The 9,218-nt window shown below is 44.8% G+C and overlaps 2 pseudogenes across 2 annotated transcripts; one reads left to right on the plus strand and one right to left on the minus strand.

The window, feature by feature from the left end:
* The first annotated feature begins 3,753 nt into the window (after window positions 1–3,753).
* LOC310776451 (signal peptidase complex subunit 3 pseudogene) lies at window positions 3,754–4,263 on the plus strand (annotated as a pseudogene). The gene has a single exon. The product of its transcript is annotated as a signal peptidase complex subunit 3 pseudogene (transcript).
* A 2,597-nt stretch (window positions 4,264–6,860) lies between these two features.
* Window positions 6,861–8,755, minus strand: LOC310776886 (dolichyl-diphosphooligosaccharide--protein glycosyltransferase subunit 2 pseudogene; annotated as a pseudogene). The gene has a single exon. The product of its transcript is annotated as a dolichyl-diphosphooligosaccharide--protein glycosyltransferase subunit 2 pseudogene (transcript).
* Window positions 8,756–9,218: the final 463 nt, after the last annotated feature.

The following is a 9,218-nucleotide window of genomic DNA, read 5'->3' on the forward strand; positions in this document are numbered from 1 at the left end:
TTGCGAAGTCTAATTATGTTAATTGCGCTGTCCTTATAAATACAGATCTATTTGAATCTATGAATCAATTAAATCGTAATCTAAAGTTATTTTGAGCAAAAAAAAAAGGACAAAGAAATATAAATAAGCATCTTGACCATGTAAGAAGTAAGAAGCTACACCTAATTCACACATCACATCTCTAGATCATGAATGTCCAATAGGATTATTTTGGCCTGCGTTAAATTGTGTCCCTTGGCACTTCAGCTCAGTGAGGTCAGGGGTTCGACTCCCACTGGGACCAGGCATGCGTACAAAAATATATGCGCTCGTTGTGAGGCGCTTTGGATGAAAGCATCCACCAAATGGCATATTTTATGTTGTGTGGTGGGTGTGCACATCTGCTCTGCACCAAACAGGAACAATTGCTTCTGTTTTACGTTCATAACCATGATATATCTCTGTAGGAGGACAAAGAGAGAGGGGAGAGAGGGAGGAGGATTCTGTAATAGCTCAAACCAACGAGGTAGCAGAGCTTCTACCTGGATCCACCTGGTCAGTGTCTGTCATGAAAAATGCAGGTGGTCCTAACAGTTTGAAGTTTGTCTTTTGGCCATGCCTGTTCTGGACTAATCGTTATGTTTCATATTCATAACGCATATGACTGTAGGGACACAAAGAGATATACAGAGAGAGGAGGCAGGGCCTGGGGCAGAGGAGAGGAGGAGGGGAGAGGAGAAGAGAGCAGAGGAGAGGGTATTTCAGCACTGCAAATGAATGGATATCTATTTAATTTTAACGCATAATGTACAAAATATTAGGGCCAACGTGAAATAGCCTGAGAGGGTTAAAGAAAGATTTTTAATCCTTGAGACAATTGAGATATGGATTGTGCAAAGCACGTCAGTCAACTGAATGTTAGGGAGGTGGTCTTTATGCTGTTCAGTATGGCTAAAGCAGACACAGCTAACTTAGCTAAATTCCACTTAGCTACAGTCTGTGAGAATAAACAAGTTGAAGGCTACTTTTTACGAGTTGCAGGGTGCTTTTATTGAGACATAGGGCAAGGGGAAGTAGTGAGAAGCAAGGCAGACTTGATACATGACAAGCAGGCCAATAGTTTCCTAAAGCCCATTGCTACAAATTACAGTGAAAATAATCCATTTGGGGGAAGGCAATTCTGGGCAAGTGAAAAAACAATCTGGAGAAGTGTGCACCTTAGGGACAGGTAGGTAGTCCTCTCCCGCCTCTGCTGCTCCATCCGCTCTCCCAGGATTTGCTGCTCTATCTTCTCTCCCAGTATGAGATCCAGTCCCACTTAATTGTGGATTAATAGTAGATGAGTGAATGCACCGACATTTAACCCATGAATTCAATGACTGCTGTTCTGTTCAACTTACAAGCAGCCGATCCGTCGCCCGTGTCTCTCCTTTCTCAGGTTGACTGATGAACAGGTTGACAGGTTAAATGGAAATCAGCAGCGATATCTGAAAGGACAAACGCTATATAGGCTGCCAAACAGGTGCAGGGAATCACACTGGAAATTAGGAGAGATTATCACTGCTGTCCCATAGGCTATCTCCTCGCGCCACTGTTACTGTGGTAGCGGGAAGAATGCGTAGCACCTTGGACAGCGACGGGCCGGCCTCTGCACGCTCTTGCAGTTTTTCAGCACCTTGGACAGCTCCGCTGTCACGCCAGGGGCGTGATTTCTAACCCCACATAGGATAAGCAATAACCACGCCCTGTGGCGCCGGGATTGGCCAGGAGCAACACTGGAGGGCACGCAGCCCAGCGATTTCATAAACAAACTGAATAGCTCTTGAGAACGGACAGCGATTTCGAGAGCGGACATTGAAATGAATTATGGTCACCTACCTTCCTTAGCATAGTAATAATAATAATAAGCATAATAATTGTAATCTACACAATGTACACAATCTACAAAAACATGCAATAATATAAACGGTGTTGTGTTCACGTTCATAGCTCATATAATATAATGTATCATATCGTTAATTTCAAGCTCAATTCTTACCCAGAGAAAAGGTACAGCACTGAAAATGTAACAAGCAATAGTTTTAAAAGATGAAAAACCCCAGGTGCTTTAGTCCCAAGCAGTCCCAAGCTTCAATGCTCCTGGCCAATCCCGGCGCCACAGGGCGTGGTTATTGCTTATCCTATGTGGGGTTAGAAATCACGCCACACAGGGGGATAAGCACGAACTCCAGCATAGGTCGGTCTGCTGTAATCTAAACAATTCTATTTGATTCTATTCTATTCTAACGAGATACTCTGGTTAATGTATTTAGTTGACCTTTCATCCTTTCAAAATCACGCATCATGGAGTTTGCTCACACACACACACACACACACACACACACACACACACACACACACACACACACACACACACACACACACACACACACAAAATGAAGATGCAAGTGTATACTGTATTGGTGATTTATTTACTTATTTATTTATTTCACATATTTTTTCTATTCTACTCTATTCTATTCTCCCCTCCTCCTGGTTAAAGGAGTTCGGTAGTTTGTGGGTTATTACTCTGTAATTAGATGTTTCCTTCATATAGGCTATAACATACACAATACCCATATACAAATATCTTTTTCTTTAATTGGTAGGGATGTGTGACAATTTAATTCTAGCCTATTTCAATATATCAGAATTATCCACTCGGGTTAAGCTATTGCATCCGCGCAATTGCAGGGAAAGAGGTTACTGTATACTGGCCGGCACAACTTTCTCAAAAGTAATCTACTGTTATACACACCACAGACCTGTATGGTAATTATGTAGCCTAATTAAACCATGACAAACAAATTCTCATTTTTAAATCAAGGTGTGTGTGTTTTCTGCAATGTAGGCTATAATTGAAAATCAACATGGCATTCTGAAGAGGGGGGAGAGTGTGCACGCACAAGGTTTTGGAGAGAGAGGGACATCCATCCCGTGCGTAATGTATCCAAGCCATGCACTCAGGCACAGTGGGGTTTTTAGGGCTAAGAGCTGTTTAAGACCTGCAATTAGGTGGTCTTAAAATTGCATGCACGCAAGGACTTTGCGGCCAGCATTTTGCGCGGACACGCCTGGTTTGGCATGGGCAACACCCAAACCTGTGTTTACGCTTGGAACCTGGCGATGGTATCTTGGCCAGAGTGCAAAATAACACTTGCGGGAGGCAGACGATGGCATAAGACCAAGACGCAGGGAAGAGGCGCGCGCACTATTGGTGCGCGCACAATGTCTCCCTCCCCCTCTCTCTCTCCCTCAGTCTCTCCCCCTCACTCTCCCTCTCCATCAGTCTCCCCCTCTCCTCTCTCTCCCCCTATCCTCTCTCTCCCTCAGTCTCTCTCCTCTGTGTGTGTGTGTCTGTGTGTGTGTGTGTGTGTGTGTGTGTGTGTGTGTGTGTGTGTGTGTGTGTCACTGATGACATCATCAGTGATGTCAGAATGCCTATGTATGAGATATTTCTTTTGGGGGGGGGGGTGTCAATCATGTTGAGCTGGTCACCTTAAAAGTAGCTCGCAAGCCAAAAAAGTGTGGGCACCCCTGTCATAGACATTGTGACACTCGAGCAATTAGGATGTCATCAGTGATTTATGACAGACACGCATGATGTCATAGACATTGTGACATCATCAGTGATGTCATAACTCCTTCCCTGCAGAGGCTATAAGTAGAACTGGTGCAACTCGACAGTGACAGGGAGTGACTGATCATCCCGGTACCTTCAGTCGGTATTTGAGGATGAATACTGTTCTGTTGAGGTTCATCTCTCTCTTCTTCTTCTTCCTGAGCGTCATGGCAGCCTTAATCTTCGGCTGTTTCATCACGACAGCTTTCCAAGACAGAAGAGTTCCTGTGGACATCCACGTCTCCAGAGTCATGCTGAAGAATGATAGAGGACCCAGAGAACCGCATGACCAGGGTTTCATCACCTTTGACCTCTCGGCTGATTTGCAGCCAATCTTTGACTGGAATGTCAAACTGTTGTACCTCTATCTGTCTGCGGAGTACGCTACAAAGAGTCATTCTCTAAACCAGGTAGTGCTGTGGGATACGATCGTCCTTCCAGGTGAAAACACCAAGCTCAACCTGAGAAACATGCAGTCCAAATACAACTTCTTTGATGATGGGAACGGATTAAGGGCCAATAAGGACAACACAATGACGTTGTCTTGGAATGTAGTTCCCAATGCTGGAATCCTCCAACTAGTGCCAGGAAGCGGAAGCAGGAAGCTTTCCTTCCCCCGATAAACCATCAGGAAATCTATTGACATTTTCGTCAGCACTTTGTCAGATATGTTGTGGTCCTCCACTGGTTCACCGCACGCCTGTGTCCTGTCAGCTATGTTGTACATACCTGTATTGTACAAATGACTAGAAGCTCCCATCCTGGTAGTTCGCAGATGATTCAGTCATTGTGAGCTTGGTACAGGCGAGTCATTCCACTCTTGGCCTAGTGATAGACGATTTTGTTCAGTGGTGCGAGAACAGTTCTCTTAAACTGAATGTCACGAGACAAATGGAAATAACACAGACATGCATGATGACTCACATACACACTTCCTCCATGGATTTAAATTAATAATGATAATAATAATACATCCTGATTTGTAATAAAAGCTCTGATTTTCTTCATCTTAATTTCTTTATTTACTCTTCATTACAAAAAGACCTTTCCTGGAATTGCCCATAACTTATTTTAACTTAGTTTTTCTGGGGGACATCCACTCTTTATAACAGAGAGGAGAACACCTCTCGTCCTCCATTTGTGAGTTTGCGTTTAGCCTCAGCTCAAACACGCTGATGGCTAAACATCATTACAGGATGAGATGGGTGTTGAGTAACAGGAAAGAGGAATGTACAAAAACCACAAACCAACATCCCAAATTCCTTCAAGAAAAAGCACAAACAATGATCCTAGCTCACTTCTCAAACATTGGCATCAGAATCAGCTTTATTGGCCAAGTATGTAGACATACAAGGTGTTTGACTCCAGTATACGTTGCTCTAAATGTACTTACACAGGAAAAAGAAAAGGTATGCATGCAAGTTAAAACGAACAAACAAGGACAGCGATCAAAGGTACATAACGCAAGTTAACTTCTATTTACATTATATACAATAAGTGTGATGTAGAGTGACCGTTCTTTATATGTATATAAGGAAAAACGTATACCTGTGTTCAGTCTAAGTATATGTAAACCACACTGGATTGTAAACAAGGCTATAAGTCAGATATTGCACAGTTGTTTATCGATATTTATAAGCAAAGCTTTGAGACAGTAATTGCGCTTATCGAGTTATTGAGACAGCTTTGGGACAGTTATTGCAGTTATTGCACACTTAAAGGAACACTCTGCCCATTTTCAACCAGCTTTGTATCATTAGAACATCAGTAGTATATCAGAAAACTGTAAACGGTTTTGAAGTCTGTCATTTAATTTGACAGTTATTGAGTGTTAAAGTGTGGACCAGTGACATCACTGGTCCACACTAACTCAAATGAATAACTCATTAACTCAAATCAACTCTCAATAACTGTCAAACTATTCATCATTCATCTAGTTTGACAGTTATTGAGAGTTGATTTGAGTTAATGAGTTATTCATTTGAGTTAGTGTGGACCAGTGATGTCACTGGTCCACACTTTAACACTCAATAACTGTCAAATTAAATGACAGACTTCAAAACCGTTTACAGTTTTCTGATATACTACTGATGTTCTAATGATACAAAGCTGGTTGAAAATAGTCAGAGTGTTCCTTTAACACGTTTCACCTTAGAGTAGTGTGTGTGTGTGTGTGTGTGTGTGTGTGTGTGTGTGTCGGGGGGATTATGTGCATGAGGTGGGTGCAACAGCTAAAGTGATTCAGGGTAAAGTGATTCAAGTGTACAGCAAAGTGTTCGAATGAAGTGATCAAGTGACCGGTTGAAGTGTTCATCAGAGTGATGGCCTGTGGGAAGAAAGTGTTCTTATGTCTGGTTGTTTTGGTGTACGGTAGTAGTCTATACCGCCTACCAGAGGGGAGGAGTTTGAACAGGTCATGTGTCCAGGGTGAGATGGTGTTCTTATGTCTGGTTGTTTTGGTGTACGGTAGTAGTCTATACCGCCTACCAGAGGGGAGGAGTTTGAACAGGTCATGTGTCCAGGGTGAGATGGTGTTCTTATGTCTGGTTGTTTTGGTGTACGGTAGTAGTCTGTACCGCCTACCAGAGGGGAGGAGTTTGAACAGGTCATGTGTCCAGGGTGAGATGGGTCTGTGATGATCTTAGCTGCCCGTTTCTGACTCTGCAGGAGTACAAGTACAAGATGGAGGGCAGGTTGGCACCAATGATTTCTCTCAGCAGTCCTGACCCGTCCGTTGCAGTCTATGCTTGTTCTGTTTGGTGGCAGAACCAAACCACACAGTGATGGAGTTGCAGAGGACAGACTGGATGATGACGGTATAGAACTGGATCAGCAGCTCCTGAGGAAGTTTGTACTTGTACTTTGTACATTCTCTGCTAGTCATTTTTGATGATTGTGACTACATTGACTCCCACTTTAGGTCCTATGGGAGATTGTGGAACCCAGGAACTTGTCGGCATGTCGGACAGTCAGAAAACAAACATCACACAGGAAAATGTAGTGCAACGATCCTCAGCTTTACGCCCTCAGTGAGTGTTTGTCCGGCCTCTTCGAGACACTGTCACATCTTGTTTTCTTTTCGAGTGTCAAAAAAAGACAAACCATTTTTAAATGGTCCATTGGACTTATGGAATACCATGCCATTTTTCAACAGTCTGTTGTGCTTCACCTTGAATGATAGAAAGAAGACCATCACCTGTCTTCTTTAATTTTCTTGTCCTCATTTGCTTGCAATTCTCTTGACTGCTTTCTGGGCCAGCATGCGGTTCCCGGCGAGGAAAGTTAGACTGCCGATGATGGCCAGGTACTTGAGGGTCTGGAACATGTTGAGGTGGGTCCAGTAAACATACATCAGGCCCAGCATGGCTGCATGTCCTACATGGAAGATAATGGAGCTGGGAGAGAAGCTGAAGTTGGAGATGTTGGCTCCGAGCTTAAACCACAGGATGAGCAGTAGCGGGAGGGGGGAAAGCACGACAGCAGTGAAGGTGATGGAAACCACCATGGGAGGCTTCTTCTCTGGCTCCTTGAACAAATGCTGGATTTCGGGTTTGGGCAAATAAAGGGTGTTCGGCTGAATGGCAGGTGGGGCCTCATCATCCAGGAACATAAGAACATCCACCACATTCCATAAGATGGGGTTCTCCAGGGTAGCATCACCAATGATGAGGTAGAGGGAGTAGGTGCCAGAGATTGAGTCAGATTTCATCTTTGCTGTGTCCAACTCAAACTTGTACAGGTTCTCTCGGTCTGATACAGCCACGAACACAACCTCTTGGCCAGTTTTATGATTGTCCAGCCTGACAAATGTCTGGTGAGGGGTAAGCTCTACTCCAGTTTTGACGTCAACCAGCTGGAAGGACATTGCAATTTTCTGGTGGCTGTCTGCTCTGAATGGCCTCTTAGCTTTGGAGGGATAGTCCACCCTGGTGGTCTTTGTGCCGATGCTCTGGTGCTTATCCACGGTAGAGAGGTCCATATGAGTGATGGCCACCTCAGTGGACACCTTCACTTTCAGCTCAACGTGATTGGCAACCAGTCGGCTATCCCCTGTCACTGCAATGGTGAACTGGTAATATCCACTCACTGTCTGGTTTGACATGAAGTTCAGCTCAAAGATGCCATCATTGAGAGTGAAAGGGGCTTGGCTGAGTATGACGCTCTTGGAGGACACAGAGTAAGCAGATTCCACCAGCACGTCGGCCGAGGTCAGAGGTTGAGACAGGACATCAGTAACAAGAAGCTGCAAGGTTGGCTGGCTGTGGGACACTGTGGCTGGACCCTGAGCACTGACAATAACCGGCACATGGAAGCGGTTGCTGGAGAGGGCAGCAGCAGCACTCGCCACACTGAAGGCCTCAGCCAGAGAGTCCCAGGACTTCTTGCTAAAGATGGAGTTCACCAGCTGAATGACCTGGTCCTCCATAAGAGGGGGCTCCATATCCGCATGGTCTGACAGTGAATAGGCAGCAGTCACAAACAGGGCAGTTGCCTCGAGTCCCTCTTCAAACTGGAGGTAGACGCCACCCAGATCATCCAAACGAGCGGTCAGATCCTCAATCTCCCCCAGTATTCCACCAAGCTCGGCCTGCTGGGAGAGGCGGGCTGCTGTGTGCAGAGCCAAGGTGATGGCTTTCACATTGTCCTTATTCTTAACCTTGTTGATGTGAGCTGCCAGGGTGCCAATGACTTCCTGGGATGCCAGAGGAAGCCCCAGAGAGCTGAGCGCACTCACACCCCGGTGGATCTGAGTCATGGTCGAGTCTTCGCTAACTGCCGCCAGAAGAATGTGGCGAGTTTCATTGGACACTGAGATCTCACATCCTGATAAGGCTTGACTGGCCTCAGAAGCAAAGAAGAGAGAGTCAACACTTGTGGGATCTAGCTGGGCCTTGAGGAACTGGCATGCTTCACTTTGATCAGCAACAGTCGCTCCCAGCTTGGTCAGACCAACAACAGAATAATATGCAGACTCCAGGTCAGTGAAGGGTTGACTCAAGAGGTTTGAAGTCTGGCCACATCAGGGAGGGACAGGTAGTGGGACGGTGTGAGAGCCTGGGCTCCAACAAGAGTCAAGCTGAGGAGAATCAACCTTAACAACCTACTCCAGGCCATGTCTTGCCGTCTAATGCGTCGCCAAAATCATTAGTTGATAATTAGTTTGCTGGACGTTGTCATTGTGATATCATCAGTTATTTATGACATCACTGATGATGTCACTGATGTCATAATGTCTATGCATAACTGATCACTGATGACATCACAATTGCTCGAGTGACATCAGTGATGACATCATCACTGATGACATCACTCACTGATGACATCACAATTCTCGAGTGACATCACTGATGACCCTATTAAGTAAGATAATAGGGCGGCGTATTATAGTAGTATTATGCGATTATAGGAATACTATAGGAATATTATACATCAGACCGGCACATCAGGGAACTTGGGCTTGAAACACGTTCGCGACCAAAAGACACCATGACATTTACCACCATCTAAATTTACCACTCGGCCCGCCATCAAAAAGATTAATCTGACCCATCTTTTTTCAGTCATGTCCCTTCTGTAT

The sequence above is a fragment of the Poromitra crassiceps genome (assembly GCF_964638095.1).
Source record: "Poromitra crassiceps genome assembly, chromosome: 5".
Taxonomy (NCBI): domain Eukaryota; kingdom Metazoa; phylum Chordata; class Actinopteri; order Beryciformes; family Melamphaidae; genus Poromitra; species Poromitra crassiceps.